Consider the following 16,676-nt stretch of genomic DNA (forward strand, 5'->3'; position numbering starts at 1 on the left):
AATAAAACCTTGTATATCACTATACCACGCTAAATACACTATCTGAAAAAGAAAGAATGCAGACATACCGTTTACTTATTTTTTGCTTCCTATATATGCAGCGTTGAGCTTTATTTTATTTGTATTTTAGTGGTACCTAGACGTTTCAATTGAGATCATGCTTCATTGCGTTAGGGGCTGTACTAATGTATAGCAAAAATAACTCCCAAAGAGCTATAAACTTTTTTATTTTTGGAATACCAAGGTAAAAATGTGAAGTCAGAGGTACTACACTAGTAAGAGATCTGCCCCTAAGTGTTTTTAATATTTGATAAATAAAAGAATGCAACGTGTTATTTGGAGTCTTTGGAAGACTATCTATGCATTGGTGCTAGGCTATTATGGAGCTGGACTCCATCAAGCCTTGGCTGCCATCTTCCTTCTCGCTGCAAGAGAGAACAGCCACATGCCAGTCCTTCATTTATTAAAAGAATCCTGTACTTACATGTGGCTTAGCTATAGAAAAAGCACTGTGGGAGCATTAGCAAATTGGATCAGATATGTTAAAAATTTATTTTGCAAGTAAACTAAAACTTATAACACTGTCACCCATTAACTTCCTGTCACTTATAAAAATTAAACCACTGGGCTTTTAATAAAGTGTTTTAGTTTTGTAATTAATGTTACAACTAAGTACAATAATTTTAAGAGGTTTGTGAAAAAAATGTGTTAAATCTAAAGAATTTCCCAGCTGTGGGTTTTTGTTAAAGGGACCTTTTTGTTGTCTGAGGACAGTGAATTTTGTTTGATAGATGGCAATGTATCACTAACATTTACATTAAAAATCTGTTTACATAGAAAGCATTAATTGGATTATAATGTGATGTGAAAGAGTATCCAGATTATTACGTTAAAAAGAAAGTAAGCATTGGTCAACAAAATTATAATGGCTGCTATCTCATTTAGGATCTGATCCAAAGAACAAAGCCAATTGCAAGATGCTCACCAATTCTGATAATCAGCAAAACTCATCTAAGATAGCTACACATGCATACAAAGATGTAACAAAAGCAGGTGGATATTTTAAAAACTGCAAAAATAAAACACTCCTCTGTTTTCAAAGGTATTTTTCTGCCAAACAATTTTCAAAACCATAAATTGCAGAGTGCTCAAAGATGTTTTTACATTTGAAGGTAGGTATAATCCCTAACTGCAGAGGGATTACCATGTCTCTTAATTTAGTTCTACAAAAGAAACTTCTTATAAATCTCCCCCAACCACTCCTATGATAGTAATGGTTTGGCTGGTGACTTCTTAAAAGAAATTACTAACACATATTAAGCAGACTTAAAAAAACCCCAACAAAACAAAACAAAATTTTACAAATAGGAATTACTCCAATTTGCTTTTGAAGTAGCAGTCCCAGTCTTGATAAAAATTAAACTGCTTTATTTAAGCATTAAACCCTCAAATTAGGGGCATCCAACTCAGACTCCATGGACCAGATGAGGTGCAGGGCCAGTCTGCAGGATGGACAGGGCTCACAGACCACACCCACGTGCTGGATCCAGCGGGCAGGATTGGTCCTCTGTGGATGCCACATGCAGCACCTACCCTGAACTAGCTGTGTGTTGCTTGCAGCAAGCGCATTGATTCCAACCCCACACGTAGCATGTGCCAACCCTGGCCCTGTACTCAGCATGCAGCACATGGGGTCAGTCCAGGGCACGCTCTACATGTACAGCATGCAAGGTTGGTCTGGGACATGTGCTTCTTTGAGGCACCCGTGCTGGACCAGCCCCATGTGCCCAAACGGATGTGCGGAGCTGGTAGATAGGCTCAATCTGAACCAGCCCAGAGCCAGTATACAGAGCCAGTATGACGCAGCAGTTGCATGCAGTGTACACCTCAGATTGGCCCTTGGCCCCTGCCCCCCCCACTCGTCTCTCACCCCCATCCTGCAGGCTTTACCAGATGGGCTCAGCACACAGCATAAGGGATTGAGGCCAGCAGGTAACGGCTGTGGCAGGCAGCACAGCAGGCCAGATGCTATAGCCCCACAGGCCAAATATCTTTGACACCCCTGCTTTAAAGTTACTTTTCATTACTAAAACTAGCAACTGCTGAAAGTGACAGCACCTAACAGATAGCCAGAAAATAGAAACTAAGAATAGGAGTTCAAACAGGGAAACAATTCTCTAAAGTCAGACATTAAAAAAATGGGCGTTCACTTATTTAACACAGATGGCCCCTGAAGGAGACCACTGTCAACTTAATAGATCAAGTTTTAAGTTCTTGTCTATGCCTACAGATAGAATTCCAACAGTTAGGATACAGCAGACTATTTCTCTCTCCATCCTTTTGCAAATGAGTTTCGATTGTTTAAAACAGGGGTAGGCAATTATTTCAGTTGGCGGACCACTTAACGGAGTTTTGGTGAGCTGTCAAGGGCTGCACACAAAAATATCATTTTAACCAATTATAGATGAAAACAAAATTGTATACTAAATACCAAACATCCACTATAACATATTTTAATTTTTTTTTAATTGTTCTGATTTATGTTTATTTTGAGTTGCATACCTAGATATGATTACATAATAGCTCAAAATAAAGTCTTACTCTTGTATATCGTGCAGAGCAGGTATGGTGGGGGAAGAGAGGGATGTGGGGTGGGTGTGCAAGGGCAAAGGCACATGCGTGTAGGGGGCTGTCCATGCACTAGATCCTGGGAGCTGGCTGGGGTGGGAAAGAGGGTAGGGAAGCACATGCAGCAGGGCTCGCCCAGGCATCGCAGCATAGGTGTGTCACAACCCAAAGTTGTGGTTTTTGTTTGTGTGCGCGCTTCGGCACCGCTAAATTATTTTCCCGCCATTTGTCGCTTTCTTTGCACGGTAGAGTTCTCTGCTGCGAGAGAGAACTCTGGTGCAACGGTGGATTTCCCACCAAATTACAGCTTCTTTGCAGGGTGCATTTCTTTTGCATACTAGTGATACACGCTGCAAAGGAGTTCCCGCCATTTGTATTCGGATTCGCGCCACATTATTGGCCAATTCTGAATGTAGGCACACGTGGCAGCTAGCTATTGGCTTGCTAGCCGTACAAAAGGCTTGGGTAGCTTCCGCCCAAGTCGGAGGAGGGAGGGAGAGAGAGAGAGAGAGAGACTCAGTGTGAAGATCTCCAAGCGCTGCGGACCCTCGCGGACCCAACGCGCCTCTCCTAAGCAGGCAATAGAAGCGATAGAACTGAACCTACGGAGCTTTCACTTCTAGCCTCTCCCCGTCGCCGATCGCAATCCCAGACGTATCCCTTTCCTGTAACTTCGAACCCACGGAGTCTCAATTCCGGGGAATCCTTCGAACCCAACCGAACCGGACCCGCCGAGCCTAAACAACTCCGTGGGAGCAATCGAATTTGTCGTGTTCCTCTAGCGAGGATCTAAGCGGGAGCTGCGCCTGGAAATCTGTCCAGCCTACACCAATACCATCTTTGGGTGTAAGTAAACAATTGTTTCAATCAGCCATTACGCCTCCGTAACTAATTCTAGCTCGCGCGTACCAAACCACCCCGCGGTTCTCTCCAGCCCTGCATGCCCGGGCTGCTGGCCACAGCCCGCATGCGCGAAGACAGGCCCGGCTCGCCCCCGGCCCGCACAAGGTGCAGATGCAGTCTGCCCCCGCACCTCCTCCCCCATCTAGCCTGCAACTGCCCCTGCGGTGCTCTGCATGGGGTCGAACCCTACTCCTGCCCACACCCGATGGCACTGCCCAGGCTCTGGCCCCAGCCCTGGCACGAGCCAGCACACATAGCTTCCCAGTGGGGCTGCTCTTGCTGATGTTGCAGCTGCCCAGGTACTGCTCAGCTTTTCCCACCTCCAGTGGATCCTCTTCTTCCTCCTGCCCCTGCTGTGCTGCTCCAGGCAGAGAGAAAGCTGCAGCTGTGCAGTTCCTGCCCCAGAGTGCAGAGCTGCAGCTTCAGCTCCCAGCCGCCTTCTACCCAGGTGGACGGAGTCAGTGGAAGGCAGCCAGGAGCTGGAGCCCTGTGCACTGGGGCATATGCCACCTTACTGTATCTGCAAGTGTCCAGTGTTTAATCTTGGAAGCCCAAGGTTCTAGTTTGTTGCAAAAAGATCTACTAAGAAATAAGCAAATCCCACACACTGCCTCAAATACCTACTATTTCAGTGTTTTTTAGTGGGCCCACCTGATGACTAGGAAAAAGGCATGGCATGGTAGCACTTCAAGAGTTAGGTCTGCAAGGTGCCACCCTGCTGTGCCTTCTGGCTGACTTCAGACTATATAGCTAACTCTCTCTACTCCAGGGGCCAGCAATTATTTCAGGCGGAAGGCCACTTACTGAGTTCTGGCAAGCCATCAAGGGCTGCATGACAGGCAGCCAGGGGCAGATGAATATTAATTTTCTAAATTTTTTTAGGGGTCCCATGGGCTGGATAGAATGGCCTGGTGGGCTGCATCTAGCCCACGGACCGCATTTTGCCCACCCCTGCTCTACTCTCTGATAATTAGAAGCTCATAATGGACACAAGATCCATTGGCTATGTGGAACAGACAGATTTCCTTGTTGTTCCCTCCCCTCTCCAATACCTTTTGCTCGATGATACATGTAGCCATGATATTTATTTTGACAAAAATCAGACCTTTGCCAAGTGGCAGTCTCAATGCTTATTGCACAAGGGTGTTGAGGAGCTCTGTTTCCTGAACCAGAGGTCCTAAATTGACTTGGCAAGAACTGTACTGCATCTCCCTACAGTCTAGCATCAGAGGGAATATGCAAAATAAATTAAGACCTTGTAGAAGCATTCCAATTCCCAAATTTTCAGCAACTTTAGCAAAAGACAACACTGGTATCTGGACTACATGACCAACAGCATAAAGGAGATTGTGACACCCAGCAGGTGAAGATCAAATTGGGCCATATATTAAATCATTTATTTTTTCTGACACCTTCACTGGACATTCTATTCCTTAATCACATCTTCTCACTAGCCTCAGAAGTGTATCATTCATAGGTAGGAGCAAAATTTTTCTAAAACACCTCTCGGAACATTCAGCTCAAATATATTCAACTCAAGTGAGCACCATCAACTCCTACTATAGTTTGCATATAAGCCAGAAACTTCTCATTGTTAACAATATCAAAGGTAACTGACAGATATTTTATCAGCATACACATCCCATTTTTTCCAACTCAAGTCAGACTGATGATTTGAACGATCAGCATCCATGTGACAGCCTGGACGAAGAGCTATTTCAGTTCTGTGACCAGACAAAACTGCTCTATCTCCTTTGTGTGTATGAATACAGGAAATTCTTATAAAATGTTCCTCTCCTGGCACTGGAGAACTGAATTCCAAGCAGGTGAATAGTGACTGCCTCAGCAAATCTTGCCTCTCAGATACAATAAGAAAACAGGACAAATACATGTCTATGAGATTTAGGCAGTAGTCAGATGAGGTCAAAATGGTAATACCTGTATGTCTCCTGCAGCTTGTTTCTGCTACTGAAGATAATACAGTCCACTTTCATGTAAGATAGTGAAGCAGTGAAGAAAAACATGGCAATCTAGACTCTAGCATCAAAAAGGATGATAATAAGTATTCTTATTTGTTGGGGGCCTACAGGCTAGGATCTTTGAAATAAAAAATAAAAAAAAAAAGACACTGATGAAAACAAGTCAGTATGGCAATCTCTGTGAGCATGACAGAATGCATCTGTCTTCAAACTGTCACTAGTTGTATACAACTGAATCAAGAGCTTTCTTTAAAAAATGCATATATTTGCAAAGAGGAAACTAGCCTTCGTTTATGTTAAAATTCTCCCAGATTAGAACTCTCCTTTCCATTAACCATTAAAAAGTGCAAGTTCAGGGTCACTGAATTTAGAAATGCATAGACCAGACATTAAAATGAAGGCTCTTTCAGTACCTCTTTGTTCATCTTCTTCTGAAGCTCGTTAGAGTTAATGCCCAGTATCCATAATAAAAGATATCAAATTCACCCAAGGAACCTTGTCTGCCTATGTACTTAGACCAACACAGCTTCAACCTACACCCCTGCCCAGTATCCACACACTTGGTAGCTTAGAACAGTGTTGAGATGGAATTTATTGTTCAAAGTCATGCATATTCCAGAAACTGGACCTCAGATTCTAACTGTATAAAGCATTTAACAGACCTTTTCTTGTGTACATAACAACTGTTTAAAATGACAAAGGGAATGCCAAGTCTATGCGCACTGGAAATTCCCATAATAAAACCAGGGGTTTGGGTTGTAGCCGTGTTGGTCTAAGGACATAGGTAGACAAGGTTCCTTGGGTGAATTTGATATCTTTTATTAGACCAACCCAAATGGTTGGAGAATAGTTATTAAGCAAGCTTTCGGGTTCAAAAACCCTTCGTAAATTTCTGTCCAGAAAAACACCCTAATAAAATACTTCAATGTGGAGAACTAGAAGAATTCTTCCGACGCCTGCGCCTCAAAGAATATTTCCACGACCAAACTGAACCCACTCCCAACAACGCATCCTCTGAGAACATTCAGGAAAGGATCAATGCCAAAAAGCCCAAAAAAACATCAGATTGGACACCTTGCAGTGGACGAAACCCTAACCTTGACTGCTACATTGACTGCTTCAGGGAAAGAATGAACAACGAAATAATCAGCAACACACGCCACCACAACAACCTCTCTCTACCAGAGAAAAAGGCCATAGAATCTTTAAGATCTAACCACCAAACAGTAATAAAACCAGCAAATAAAGGAGGAGCCATAGTCATCCTAAACTGTGAGGATTACATAAAGGAAGCCAAGAGACAGCTCTGACACCACCTACTACAAAGAACTACAAGAAAATCCTACTCCCCTTTTCACCAAAAAAAAACTCAACAATACGATCAAATCATTTCCATCAAGACTACAAGAAAAACTACAGACCTTGATCCCCCCGCTACCTAACCCGGGGACTTTTTACATGCTCTCTAAAATCCACAAACAAGGGAACCCTGGCAGACCTATCATATCCAACCATGGGACCCTAACTGAGGAAATATCATGTTTCGTCAAATCAATCCTAAAACCACTTGCCACCCAGAGAGCAAGTTTTGTACAAGACACTACAGACTTTCTACAGAAACTTAAAAACATAGACCACCTTCCCAGCAACACACTCCTAGCCACCATGGACGTTACCAGCCTATACACCAACATCCCACACCAGGATGGCATCCATGCCTGCCTTACATATCTACAGGAACAAGATTACAACCCAGAATACAGACCCAAAGATATTACTGACCTTATACACTTCATCCTCACACACAACAATTTCACTTTTAATAATCAACACTTCCTCCAAATGATGGGAACAGCTATGGGCACTAAAATGGCCCCACAGTATGCCAACCTTTTTATGAACCACTTGGAAGAAGACTTCCTTAAGACCTGCACCATCAAACCCTTGCTGTACTTATGATACATCAATGACATCTTCATCATTTGGACTAAGAACCTGCAATCTCTGATTGAGTTCCACCAGAAATTCAACAGTCACCATCCCTCCATCCGATTTTCTTTAGAATACTCCAGCACCAACATCTCCTTTTTAGACACAATGATCAGTATCCAGAAGAGTAAAATACAGACCACAGTATACAAGAAACCCACAGACCAACATACATATCTGCACAGAACCAGCAATCACCCCAAACACACCAAAAAAAGCTGTGATATACAGCCAAGCCCTCAGATACCACCGCATTTGCACTGAAGAGAACACCCAGGATTGCCACCTCACCAATCTTAAAAAGGCTTTCACCCAGCAAGGACACTCCTGCAGAGAGGTAGATCGCATGTTTGAAAGAGCCACCTGGATACCACATGAAGAACTGCTGCAGTACAGAACAAAAACACCCACAAATCGCACACCGCTGGTTATGACATATCACCCCTCCCTTGAACCTGTACGGAAAATCCTCAAACAATTGCAACCCATATTGGAAAGAGACCCTATTCTTAAAAAGATCTTCCCAGAGCCACCCATCCTAGCTTTCAAACAAGCACCGAATCAGGCTAACCTCATCACCAGAAGCAAACTTCCTCAAGCCCAGAACACACCGAAAGGATCCAGACCATGCCAGGACAAGAAATGCAAAACCTGCCAACACATCTGGAAAATTTTCCACGGAAAATCTGAAAATCTTTCAAAGCGGAAAATTTTACAGTGCTTTATTTTTTTGTGGGAAGTTTTCCATTTCTAAAAATTCATAGTTTCATAAAATTTATTAATAATAATGAATGGATGCCAGTACAATATTAGGCAAGCTTGGGAGTTTCAAAGTTGTAATTAATGTTTTTCAGGTGATTATCCCTAGGAAGTGAGAGAGTACATATATGTTTTACTGATTTGTAAACAGGAGGGTAATACACTCACATAATAATCCAAAACCAAAAATCAAGTTATGAATTCACCTAATTGGCTGCGCAGGTCAAATGAAAGCTAAATGAACGCACCACTAAGCTTGTTTCTATTTCTCAAAATCTCTTGCTTCTGGACAATCAGTCAGAAGCACAATTAATGAAGATGCAGTGTGATGATAAGTTGCCCTTGCCCATGGACTCATTGGTAAAACCATCCTTTAGCAAAAGAGAATGTGGTTCTGAATCAGATTTGCCTCAATCTGATTCTGAAATGGAACTAGTAAGCAGTGCAAGTGATTCTACAGATAGTGACAGTGAAACTGGAGGCGCCACAATGTGCTCAGTGGAAGCCACCATGGCATATCATGCATAGTTCTTTGGGTGTGCTAAAATTAGCGTGTCAACAGTTTTCAGTGCCTTCGGGGCGGGGGGGGGGGGGGTCTTTAAATTGAAACAATGTAAGAGAAGTAAATGCTACTGTGCATTGTCTTTACATTTTAAGAAGTATTTCAATAAAAATAATTTCTTTCCACATAAAGCTTTGAATGTGTTTGAATATAACATTTAAACCATATTAAGTGTGCTGTATTTAATTGTTTTCCTAATCAAATATTTCAGTTCAAATACTTGTGGCTATTGGGACATAACATTAACATGGGGGTACTTTTTAGTTTTGTTTACTAAACACAAGTCAAATAAACATGTTCAGATCACACTGTATTTAGGGCATTGGAAAATTTTCCGGAAAACCCACATCTCCGAATAAAACAGACTTACACAACTTCAAAATCTGTGAACTACATTAAGGTGATCAAGTTTTACATGATATCCTAAAGGTTCTTTAAGACAGAATGAATGCTTGCTCTACATTCCATCCAGAAAGAGCACATACCAACTGCTGAAACTTCCTTAGCCTGACGAAGGGTTTTTGAACCCAAAAGCTTGCTTAATAACTATTCTCCAACTATTTGGGTTGGTCTAATAAAAGATATCAAAAATTCACCCAAGGAACCTTGTCTGCTCTACATTAATCATTTTCTTTGAAGCGTTGAAGTCATTGCGACTATCACAGTAAGTATGCAAGATTGGATTTTTCTGAAGTACAGTGTCCATTAGCCTCCTCATACAAAGGGTAAAGAAAGGGTAAGGCAACTGTGACCCTCAGTGAGCTCCCACAATTCAAAACCTATGGAAAACAGGAATGGAGGGAACATCAACACTGACCTCAAGACTGCAAGCACAAGAATATATACTGTGCAGTATTACTTTCCTCTTAACAGGGATCCAGGTTTTCCATTTCCCGTGGAAAGACAGAAAAAACTGCAGATTTTACCCTATACCAGAGGAAAACAGGGATTTTTCATTTTAAAAATCAGAGAAACCTGCGGCAGGGGACATGCGTAGGGAATGCATGCAGGTGCACATGCACCCCCTGAGCATGGCTGGAACTCTCGCCACCCTGCTGCTCCCCTGCTTACCACCGCCACGCTCCCGCCACTGCTGTGCCCCCAGATGTGGGAGGCACGTGTCATTCATGGCTGTGGATTTTGCAGTTTTGCAATAGTTCCAGCCTGCAAGGGGCTGGGAAGTAGCAGGACAGCAGTCAAGCAGGGGGCGCCATGTGCACGTACATGAACATGGCTGCCAGGCAGCCTGGAGAGCAGCTCCCGCAGGTAAGTGAGAGGGAGAATTGAGGCCCCTGTAGGGAGGGAGAGGGAATTGGGCAGGATTGAAGCTGGGGCTGCTGCCCAGGCAGGCAGTGCATGAGGCTTGTGGGGGGCTGCACTGCACAACTTCAGGGCCCTGGCAGGGGGGTGTGGGATGGGGCCACGGGCAGCCTGGCCTGTGGGTGGGGTGGAGGGACTGGCTCCCTGCCACTGCATGCACTCCCAGGGCAGCAGGGGGAACCTGTGCCCACCAGATCTGTGTGTAGGGCGGGGAGTGGCTGCCCACTGCAGGCTTGGGCTCTCACCCTGCTGCCATCCCCCTGGGCTTCCGCAGCCCACTGGGTGCAACCCAGCACTGCAGGGGACAGCGAGGCCTCACAGCATTCTCATTGCCACTGTGAGCTCCACACTACCCCGGCAAAGCATCCCCTGCGCACACGGCAACAGCAGGGGTGGCAGTGCAGGGCTGTGCCCCTCACTGCTGCCGTGTGTGCCGGGGATGCTTTGCCGGGGTAGTGTGGTGGGGAGCCACCCTCCCACCCCCACCCAAGTCTGCAGCAGGCAGGCAGCAGGGTGGGGAGTCAAGCTCCACTCTGCTGCAGCAGCCAGGGGCAAGGGGCTGTGGACCCAGGTCCCTGGCCCCATAGTCCTGGCAGCTGGGAGCCCCCCCTCCAGCAGGGTTGGGGGTGACAGGAAGCTGTGGGTGGGGGTGGCCTTTCATTTTAATCACGGAATTCGGGGTTTTTAATCAAAGAATCTACAATTTTTTAGCAGAGAAAACCAGGATCTCTGATCACACTCTAGATAACTGGAAAGGGCAAGCTAAAAAGTCAGTTAGAGTCCATTTTTGCACCCCGCATCTCTCAGAGATGGGAACATTTCTGAAGCAGACAGAAGATGCTACTTGCATACTAGTGGGTAATATTGGGAGGCAAAGACTCACCACTTAATTGAAAGGAAATGGATGGAACTTTGACAACCAGGCTCCAGATGATCCAGAAACAGCTCCAAGAGAGACATGGAAACAGCAAGTGAAATTCTTATAAAGAAAAATTATTGGATAGGTCCAAAGCAGATAGCCTTCCCCTCCTGCATTTTCAAATGCACCTTTGAGGAAAAGATTGACAGTGTGACTGACTGACTCAAGTGGAAGTTCCAAACCACTTCAAGTTTGAATTCTGTGTAATCTGCACCTTGCTCTTATGCAAGAATATCTAAAACAGTCTGGCCATTAGGGTCCAACATCAGTGGCTCTGTGGTGAAATGATGATAGTCTTCACGGTATACGATTTGAAGAGAGATTTGAATTTCTTGAGGAGAACGTTGAATTCACTCAAGTCAGGTTTCTAACCAAAGAGTTAGCATAAAATGAGGCTGATAAGGAATGTTGATAATCACCACACGCAAGAAGATAAAGTATGACTGTCCCAGGGCAGGTCTCAAATAACCACTGCTAGGCAGCTCCTGAATACATTGAAAACTTGCCTCATCTATTCCAAGGAGCAACATCTAATCAAGGATCTTTGATATCAGCAGTTCCTCTGAATCCATCTCGCTTTGGGCTGTGTGTATGAAGAGTCTTCTCCATCTTGGTAAAAACATCTTACTGGTAGAAGATTTCTCAATTATCTGAACTAGGGCTCTCCAACAGGCCCTCACCCACCTGCCACTCCCCATCACTTCAACTGTGACAGAATCCAGACTCCTCCTCCTTCAGCTGCTGCTTCCAGAGGCAGAGCATCATGGGAATGAGAAGAAATAGCATGCACACAAGGCAGTGGCACATGTGTGTGAGGGGGTGGGGAGGGAGCTGGACCATGGAGCTTGCACGTTGACTAACTGGACCTTAGAGCTTGTCTCTTAAATCTGATAAGAATAACATGCTTGTTTCAGAAAATGTAGCTTCAACTCTTGCATTGTAAAAACACTTACCTAAATTGCTCTCAACTAGAATACACACACTGAACAACTGCTCAGCATTAGGTGATTTATAAAAAGTTTAGCCAAAGCTGAACCTAGCACAAACACTCTCTATGTTCCATCTCTCTGCCATGGACAGAACATGGCCATAGAGACAGGGACACAATCAGCCCACTCTCTCACATGCAAGATTTTGATGAATACAGATACAGGCAGTCCTCAACTTACAACGTTTCACACTTACAGCGTTTATAAATTGACACTCTGTTTCAACTTTATGATGTCAGTTTCGACTTTACAACTCTTGATCCCATGTGATGCCACGCCAGCAAACAAGTTCACTGTGTCGCTCATCTCCCCAGAGAACATCTGTGCAAATTTCCTTGGACATTTTCTTTAAGAAAGCAGACAAGACTCCAGAAAAACCTGCAGCCAAGACTCCTGAGACAACTCCAGCCAAGAACCCTTCAAAAAGTCCAACCAAACGCCTTTCAAAAAGTCCTGCAAAGTCACCTCAAAAGAAGTCCTTCCAAATCAATATGATTGCCATTTACAATGTAAATACATTAATGTAGCTATATTACTCATCTATAATTGATCAAGTACAAAATTCTGGGGTCTTTTTGGTGAAAATAGGGTAATCGGGCCTTGGTTCAGGTACCAATCCCACATTTGTAACATTGTTTATGAGAAAATTGGTTCTGAGTTACAACATTTGACTTAAGACACAGTTTTCAGGAACCAACTGTGTCATAAGTCTGAGGACCGCCTGTATTCAAGACTTTTTTTTTTGTTTTTGGAATGCAAGCAGCTCAGGCCTAACTATTGTGGGAACCATATAGACCTACAGATGAAGAAATGTTCCATAACCAAGCAAGTTAGTATAGTCCAGGTTTTCTATGGGCTTTTTTCCTGCAAGATATCAGCAGCTACCTTGCCTGACTTAGAATATGCAAGGGTTCAGCCAGGACACAGGCAGTCAGGCCTGTGGTAGGCCACTAGAGGCAACCTAGGGGTCACCACGGCGAGGTCACCGGAACTGAGAAGGGAGATCCAAGAGACACTGTTCAAGTCTTAAGCCAAGGTCAGGAGACAGAAACGGTGCTGAGTTCCAAGGAAGATCCAAGGCCAGAGTCAAGGAAGCCAAGCCAAGTCAGTATGCTGGGGAAACCAGGGAGCAGGACTAGTGCTGAGATTCAGGTGAGATCCAAGGTCAGGGTCAGAGAAAGCCAAGGCAAAGTCAGGAGAACCAGACAGCAGTGAATGTGAGGCTTGCCAGAACAGATTGAGGCTGTATGAAGACACGCGCCTGCAGCCTGAGGAAGCAGGCATGCTTACAGGGATAAACAGAGAACTGGCTCCCGGCTGTGGAAGGGCCACCTGGCGCCAGCGTCGGTATGTGGGGCAGTGACTGCGGCGCCTGCTGCCGTTGCCGGAGAAGAGCCAGGGGGAAGAACCCGGGCAGGACCTGCCGTCACTTCTTCCGGCAGCCTCACCTCAGCCCAGGGCAGGAGCTGGCTGCTGTGGGTGGGGCCGGGGGCCCTGGGACCACCACGCTCCTGCCCTGCCCTACCAGCTGCTCCTTGCAGCTATGAGGCCAAAAGTGCCATGTGCCTCTGAAAGGCCTGGGCGGCTGGGCTCCGGCTAACAGACCCCAGCCCCGGAGCCTGCTAGCTGCCACTGGTCAAGGGCCACCTGAGCCAGGCTTGTAATCAGGAAGAGAAAACTAAACCCCTCCAGCTGCCCCCGAGCAGACAGCTCTGCCCACACAGGGCGGCGGGCTGCCTTGCGCCAACTCGGCTGCCTTGCAGCTGCACTCCCGGCCCGGAGCCACCAAACACCGCAGGTGGAGGCCATCTCTCTCCCAGCCTGTACGGGCACAGCCGAGGGGGAACAGAGGCCCAAAAAGTAAAAATTAATACAAGGTTGCACTAGAGAGGGCTTAGCTGGAGGAGGCTAGAGAACAATACAGGGAAGCCAGGGGCATCCCTGACCTTTCGTCTCCCCCTCCAAGGCAGTGTCCACAGCCACCAGGGCAGCAGAACGGGCACCCTTCTGTCTCAGACGCCTTGTGTGGTACAGGCGAGAGGTCTCAGCCACCTCCACCTTTAAAAAATAATAGGATGAAAAACTGAGGAACTCAGGCCAAGGCACCCAGAAGGGGATGGGGTATGGCCTGCTGAGCCCCTGATTCCAGCCTGTTTCTTTCCAAGCAGTGAGCGTCTGGGAGGGTGGATTTGGGCAAAATGTGGCTGGGGCACCAAGCAGCACCCAAGACCTGGCTCCTTTCCCTGCAAAACTGCCAGGCTGACAAGGGAGGAGTGCCAAAATAGCTTGTTGCTGTAACCTGTTTATTTTAGTCAAGTGTTTGGTATTATTTCATTGTTGCTTTTATACTGTTTTTATTTTGGATTTTAAACCACATTTCCAGACCCATTTCATTGTCACTTCTTGCAACTTCATTGGTGTCAAAGGTCACGTGACATCACTTCCTGATGTGATACTGCTTCCTGTGAGGTCTTTGAATATGGCTTGCCAGCCCACTGGGTGATAAAAAGATCATGATCTGGCCCCACATTCAAAAAGGTTGGACACCCCTGTGCTAGACCATAAGCTTCCAAAGCAGCAACCTTTTATTATGCATTAGGAATGGTGCAATTAGACCACGTATCTAGAAGTCCCAGGTGAAATACATACGCCTTCTCATTTTAAAATTATGCAATGCTGTTATTAAAACACATTCTAGCTTGCACTTGTGTCAACTTTCATGAAATTAAGCCTAGGGGTTGATTCTGCTCTCTTCCTCCCTGCCTCAATAATTAAAACACCTTCGTTTGTACACAATGTGCAAACATTAAGAGCAAGATGGAATCCTTAATTCTGAAGTTTGCCTATTCTGGTTTCTAGCCCGTTTCTGATCTTTTGAGCGTAAAACCCACAAAAGTACATCTCTGAAATAATTACTGAAGCATGATCCAACTCAGCAAGTTAAAACTTTCAGGGACATCCAATAGCCAACTCTCAGAAGCAACATGTGATTTTCACAAAGGTATTACTACTGTAGATGAACTGCCCAGAATCTATCTACACCTGCTTTTCAAATAGGGCAGACTGTTTTGGAGATTTACTCTGGCTTATATGAACACAGAAGATGCCTCCAACTAGATTCAGTTAACAAGTTCCCCAACTGCATCCAAACCTGGCTTAAATATAATTCAGATTCAAGACTGAAAAGTGGATCCAGAGAACAACTGCTGGAAGAAAAAAAGGTGAACAGATTTATTTTAAAAACGTGATTCAATGGTCACTTGGAACTCCTAAATGAAGCAGCTATGGCATTAGCATTTCTTTAAGCAACATATTAGGAACAACAAGGTAAAAAAAAAAAAAAAAAAAAAAAAAAAAAAAACAACTCAGAACACAAGTTCTGGATATCTTGGCACAGCAGGCAGCAAAGCTGGAAAACCCAAAACCAAAAAGTTCACATCAATATTGTATTCTCCAAGTTCATATGTTTAAGCATTCCAACCGGGATCCAGAGGAGTTTGACATCTTAATTTCCACATCCATGTAATTATAATATAAGCTGCAGCAAATGGGTTAAGCAGAAATGAGAGAGAAGAGATGTGCATTTCCACTGTCATCTGAACCCATAATGACAATCCATTTGAGTCAATGTGTCCTGACGGTTTAGGAGAGCACTTTCTTAGGAAATGAAGGAGCAAATTCCTGTAAAACGACGAAGGAGGGAGACACTGGCTAGGCTGGTTTCTTCTGGTGTTTGTAGGGGACAGTAAAGGTCTGAAGAAAGCAAAAGAGTCTTCCTAAACAAAAGAAGAGCTATGATTCTTGCAACTCAGAGAACCTTTGTTTTCACCAAATCAGAACCGTCTTTCTCTGTGGAGGATCTCGGGATTACAACACAACTCAGTGACAAACAGCTCTTAGAGAGTGACAAAAGCATAAGGCACAAGAGATCACACAGTAGAGGAAGATATTGCACAAAGTCACTGCCACTGCCTTTTCTGATTCCTTCCATGACTAAAGTTTAGTTGAAAAGTAAGAGGCAGGAGTGTAACTACTTCAGCACCAATCGCACATCAACTCCTGGCAAAGCAACAAATATCTCTTCCATCCAGCTCCCCAGATAAGGGCACAAAGAGTCTACCCCAAAACTAGCTATCAATCACTTTTGCCCAATTCATTACATGCATGCTATTATTCAGTGTCTGGACATAAACTAAATGTGTACAAAAAGACTAAACACTAAATTTAGACAAAAAGATTACTGTTTCTTTTGCCCCCCATCTAATGACCTAGTTCAAGCAATTAAAAAACCACAACTGCCTCCTTACAGCCACTAAGAAGCCTCTTCCAGCTAGAAAGGGCAAACTTAAACAGCTGTATTTAAACTTGTTCCAAGGGTTGCCACATTCGGGTCACTGGTAGATTGGGAAGTCTCTCAGAACTGCACACCTTATCTGACAACATACTACATTTTCCTCCACGAGTTGAATCCTGGGGACATAATGAAAGCATTCTGGTTGATTGTAAGGGCCATCATGGGCCTAAGGGAAAAGATTATTTGAAGGCAGAATATCAAACATGGAATCTAGAGGATAAAACTGATTACATTTTGATGATCAAAAATCTGCTGAAATCAAAGAGTGAGTGTA

The 16,676-nt window shown here is 44.6% G+C and overlaps 1 protein-coding gene across 16 annotated transcripts in view; it reads right to left on the reverse strand.

The window, feature by feature from the left end:
* PHF21A (PHD finger protein 21A) overlaps positions 1–16,676 on the reverse strand; it is a 237,721-nt gene that overhangs the window by 136,902 nt on the left and 84,143 nt on the right. The window lies entirely within an intron of this gene.

The sequence above is a fragment of the Alligator mississippiensis genome, chromosome 2, assembly GCF_030867095.1.
Source record: "Alligator mississippiensis isolate rAllMis1 chromosome 2, rAllMis1, whole genome shotgun sequence".
Taxonomy (NCBI): domain Eukaryota; kingdom Metazoa; phylum Chordata; order Crocodylia; family Alligatoridae; genus Alligator; species Alligator mississippiensis.